This window comes from Arachis ipaensis, chromosome B10 (assembly GCF_000816755.2).
Source record: "Arachis ipaensis cultivar K30076 chromosome B10, Araip1.1, whole genome shotgun sequence".
Taxonomy (NCBI): Eukaryota; Viridiplantae; Streptophyta; class Magnoliopsida; order Fabales; family Fabaceae; genus Arachis; species Arachis ipaensis.
In genome coordinates, this window is record NC_029794.2 from 120,310,933 (window position 1) to 120,316,735 (window position 5,803).

At 37.0% G+C, this 5,803-nt stretch overlaps 1 long non-coding RNA gene across 1 annotated transcript; it reads right to left on the reverse strand.

Moving 5' to 3' along the window:
• Positions 1,069 to 1,977, reverse strand: LOC110268093. The gene is made up of 3 exons (XR_002356148.1): positions 1,629 to 1,977; positions 1,217 to 1,493; positions 1,069 to 1,131 (listed from the first exon to the last, which is right to left on the reverse strand). It is a non-coding gene; the product is annotated as an uncharacterized LOC110268093 (long non-coding RNA).

A 5,803-nucleotide genomic window follows, 5' to 3' on the forward strand; every position in this document is an offset into this window, starting at 1 on the left:
TTTTTCGTTCGCAAAATATTTGCGAATTTGCCTCCGAATCGGAGGAGCTGACTGCAATTCTGCACCGTGCGTACGATAACGTCATGGCCGAGATGGAAGCATTAAAAGCCAAAAGGAAGGGGACATCTTCTTTATCCCACGAAGACGCCAACTTGGAATCCGTTAACGAGCTTCAAAGCCCGCCAAGGATTCGAACAAGAGGACGTCCAAAAAACAGGCTAGGTTCAAAGCTGGAGAAACAGATCGCAAATAGAAGAAGGAAGAAGAAGACGAAAGTTTTAAGCGAGGTAAAAGTAATGTTCTTTAAATTTGTGGCGATTGAGTTTATTTTTCTCGTTAAGCTAATGTGTAGGTTAGCTAATGTGTGAGTGTTATATTCAGATAAACCTGTTTTGATGCTGCATCAGCGGCGCATTCAAATTGCAGCCAATATCAAGGACACGTTATGAGTTATCAGTTTAGGGTACCAGCAGCAGGGGATAACTCTTTGGGTGTATAGTTTTATAGAATATGGGTGTAAAAGCACCGTTCTTTTGGGTGTATTTTTGTTCATTGACAATTTACATATAGACACATATATAGATTCATATAGAACAAAAGCTCTAAAAATTCGCAGGTTATGGGTGTATATTTGATTTGATGTTTTTCTTCATATTTTAGTACATATAATTCATACATTTTGAATACAGCACAGACAGTTTAGGTGTATATTTTACGCAATGTTGGGTGTATTATTAGACCTGCGTTGGGTGTAACAGTTTATAATTTGCGTTTATATATGCCTTGATTTTTTCCTTCATATTTTACCACCTGTAATACAGCTTTTGAATACATCACAGACAGTTTACCAGCACAGATAGTTTAACTATGGGAAAAAATATACATGGAATAGAAGTTGTTGATAAATGGAAAATATTTACATCATTTGTTCAATTTACAAACTACCCAGCAGTTGGATTACGCAGTTTCTATATCAGCAGAATTAATCTGACAAAACGGACTCAATAATACAGAGGATGGCTTCGACAGCCTTATAGCACTACTCTCCCTAATTTCCCGATTTCTTTCTCTATTCATCTCACTGAATAGTATCCGGGAAGCATACTCCACTCTATAGTGGTCCACCTCCTCCTACAATTAAAAAGTATATTCTGTTTAAACAGCAATATTAATTCAGTAAAGTACTACAGAGTTATATAGTTCTAAAGACAGTTACCTGTGGCCAATTATCCCATTCATACTTTCCCTTTTTGATGTTTTCCGACTCAATTAACTCCATCCACTTCATAACATAGATAGCGCAGTCATAGCTGAAAACGAAGAAAATAAATTACAAATCTCATTTACGAAAGTTTAATGTTCAGACTCACAAATTTATACCTTGTTTTTTGGCCTGATATTTTAACATATGATGATTTAATTTTCTTCTCGTTCTCCCCTTTCTGCAGAGGTTCCCCGCCGACATATGTTATCAATCTTGAAAATACATATCCCTTAAATAGCAAAACAAATCAGTAATACACCCGAATAAATACACAAGATACACCCAACTGAATGGACAATATACACCCAACACAACTAACGAAATAGACCTAAATATTAAAGTAAAGAAGACAGAGGCAACTTACAGTGAATTTATTAATGTCCTTTCTCTCATCGCTTGGAGCTCTTTTGTGTAGCGGGTCAAGTATATGACATTTCCACTTTCTTGTATTTATGAGCCATAACCACCAATGCCCCGAGTGGCAAACAGGAGCAAAAATCTAAAGGATTGCCACATTTCAACAGTGTGTTATTTTATTTGGCATATAAGTAAATAAGCGTACTAACAAATTTAGCAAACGAAAACTTACATATGGATGCGAAGTTAATTTTTTTCTATCTATGAAGGGAATGAAACTCGGGTAGGCTTCCACCCTGAATTCCTTTTTCGTTTTCGGTGATACGAATTCCCCGTTTGGGTGATCCGAAAGTGCCATGCACTGCAAGAATTGCGAAACAAGAAATGAAATACTAAACTTACACCCAATTGAACGTAAAAATACACCCAAATCAATAAAGAAAATACACCCAAAGTTCGGAGAAGTAACACTTACCACAATATCGGGGGGGGAGACAGTATATTTGTTCTTGAAACCTCTTTTCATTTTTCTGGTTGAGGATGAGGCAAATGGCAGATACAATCTAGAAATATATGCCGAAATCAATTTTACATTAATAAGCATTGCAATTGACTTTGGTGTAAAAACATTAATGTTATTCTAATATTACCTGAGATTCTATGTCACTTTTTGCCTGGAGGGATACAAGGTGCATTCTCATCAAAATGTATTCTCCTTAGCCAATCAGAGTGCACATCTCCTCATACTCGTTAGTATTGCCATCTGCATCTTCCTTCAGTCTCGTCCCCCAGATGTAGCACTTTTGTTTCATATCATCTGTAATCTGATATAATCTCCCAGGAGTTCGAAACTTTGCAGAACTTTCTCCCCCAGTCTCCCTCTGAATTTGTGGACTTTTTTTCTTCCCCTTCGCCGCACTGCTTGCTATTTTTTGGACCAAATCGTCCAATTATTCTATCAAATTTGCAGATTCAGGAGATTTTGCCCTTTCTGTCTCCTGCGTTGACGCCCCCTCCTGGCTTGAATCAGTCAATCCAAGGCTGAATGATGGCACCCCTGGATCTGTTTTAGGAACATAGGATGCTGTCCGTGCCATCATCAACAGGGCAGCAGCGTCTTCTGCGTCTGGATGACTGCGTCATCATGTATAAGAATAAGAATAAGAATATACGGATGATAAGCAAAGATTGATCTTAGTCTGATGAACTTACATTTTAGTTGGAGCTGGGGGAAGCGTGGGTGTGGTCTCTTGAAGTTGTTTGGGGGTTTCAGGAGTGCTGCACAATTACAAAAAATTAATCACGGCGTAAAAAAAAACTAATCAGGAACAATATACACCCAAACTGTTAGCTAATATACACCCAAAATTTAAACAAATATACACTCAATATTATTTCTTACGTTTCTGTAGTCCCTTCAATCTGTATCACTTTTTTCTTTTTTGGTTGTGTTTTGAGTGGAAAAAAAAGAGTACCAATTAGAAATAAGAAATTAATTTTATCACAAAATAGTCGTCTAATCTAATTATATGCAAAGAAGTGCTTACTTTTTTGGTGTTGTTTTTGTTTTTTTCTTCTCCTTCTCCTTCTCTGCAGGTGATGATTCTTCGCTCCTATAAGTTAATAATAGACACTTCAGTTAATAAACGAAATATTTATAATGAAGCCAAAAGAAAGGAGTAATAATTTCAGGACATTACTCATCACTTGGTTCAGATTCAGATTCTGAATCAGAATCTGACTCCTCTTGCCTCTGCTTTCTTTTTCTGGAGTCCATTCTGGAAGGCAAACATTCATTATTTAGAACATACTAAAAATACACCCAAATGAATTCACAATATACACCCAATTGAATATACAATATACATCCAACGCAGAAAACGAACACACCCAGCTTAATAAACTACACACACCCAACGTGATCAACAAAATACACCCAACTCGAAAAAGAAATTACACCCAAGTATGGTACTTACTTTTTCCCCTTTTTGCTGGGGTGTTTTCTTCCTGAATCCTCTGAGTCTTCTTGAGTCTTAGACTCAGAGGTAGAAGTGTCAATGTCAGTAGCTGTTTCTGTCTCCGAAGACGATGTTGGACTCGCCTTCCTTTTTTTTGTTTTTTTGATTTCTTGTTTTTTTTTCTTTTTTTCTTTTTTTTTCATTTTTTCTCTTGCTCTTGTCTCCGCCATCTTCACAATCCCCTGAAACATTAGATATTTTAGCTAGCAGCATTCAGGGAAATAAAATACAAGCAACATATTATGTTTACTTACCAAAATTTCCTCTCTTTCTGCAGTCATTCTTTCCACCAACTGCTCCTTAGTCCAGTTGGTAATCCAAGGCTTTGGTGGTCTTTCAGCCCTCTTCTTGCCTTTGTTTTCAGAAAGATGAAAGTATATTATCATCAGGGCAAAGAGGCAGCCATCAATTGCCTTCTTCTTCTTCTCCTGGTAGTCTGTGATGCCCTTGATCAAGAAGGTCAAAACATGCCCCCCCCCCAGTTTCTCTCCGATATGCCGTCCATCTTAAAAATTGGGGCCAGGTGCACTGGTGATATTTTGTTTATCGTCGTTGGCAAAAGGAATGCCATCTGTATGTAGAGGATGAATATCCTCTTAAACATCAGGCGTTCCTCTTCGTTGCCAACGCCGATTTCCATCATTTCATCGGTAAGACTTTTGAGGGTCTTACCCTGGAATCTTCTATAAATTATTTTGTCATCATCAGAAAGTTGCTTATACTCAACTTTCTCAGGAAACAGATTTCCTACAAAAAGGAAAACAACAAAGTATCAAAGTCGATTCAAATACACCCAAGCATCAACCTTAAATACACCCAAGCATCAACTTAATATACACTTATAATTTTGAGCTAGTTACCTTTGCATTGATGCCAAGCGCATCACCTATTGTTTTTGGTGTTATTTGGAAAGAACCATATCCTGTCTTCAGTCTGTTCTCCCCAAGTTTGAAGTTATTTGTCAGTTCCCTTAAGAGTTGGTGATCCACCCTGAGTGGTGGGATGTGCATCAACCCACCGAATCTGAGATCCCTTACAATTGCCTTCTTCTCCTCAGTCATGTTTCTGAACTTATCACTCAGGAGATGTGTGGCACACTTAAGGTCTTTTGTTTTGTTTCTTGCTGCCATTTTCTCTGAAACAAAAAATACACCTAAAGACATCAGTACGATACACTCATATATATGAGTCAGATACACCCATTGATAACAGTAAGATACACTCATAGATATGATTTAGATACACTCATTGATAACAGTGAGATACACCCATAGATATGATTCAGATAAATCCATTTATATCAGTCAGGTATCACTCAAACATGCTTCAATATCAAATTAATTGAGATCTCAGTAAGATACACGCATATATGAGTCAGATACACCCATTGATAACAGTAAGATACACTGATATGTAAGAATCAGATACACCCGTTGATAAAAGTGAGATACTCCCATAGATATTATTCAGATACATCCATATATATCAGTCAGATATCAGTCAAACATGCTTCAATATCAAGCCACATTACAAGTTCAAGCAGTATACACCCCCCAATCTACGGAATAAACCCCCAAAAATCAACAACAATAGCAGGAGAACTTAGAACCAGAACGTAGAACGACGTAGAACTTAGAAGAATGACGTAGAACTTAGAACAGTGTAACAAAGAAGCAAGAAGTAAACCCTAGAAGAACGACGTAGAAGAAAAGTAAAATATACAGGAATCTTAACGAACTTACGTTGAGTATTGTTGCTTTGCTTCAGATTCTTCACGGAGAGTTTGATGGTGTTTTGATGGAGGTTTCGAAGAACGATTTGTATGTTTTGAACTTTGATTTTCGCTCGAAAATGGAAGGGTTTCCTTGTTTTCGAAGCGTTTTGAGAAGTGGAAGAAGTGGAAGAAGTGGAAGAGTTTCCCATACGTAACGGTTGTAGTGTTGAGCGCGTGATTTTGACGCGCCATGTTATCTCTCTTTATGCGCGTGGCTTCTATTTGGGTTGGGCCAACTTGTAAGCTTGTAAGCTTGTATGTGTAGCCCAGCCCTTATTTAATTACATTCTTATATTTAAATTTTTTTTTTAATAATGTGTTAAAAATTAGTTACTTTTTCAATGTATTAATATACGATAAATTATTTGTAAAAACTATTTTATATTAACA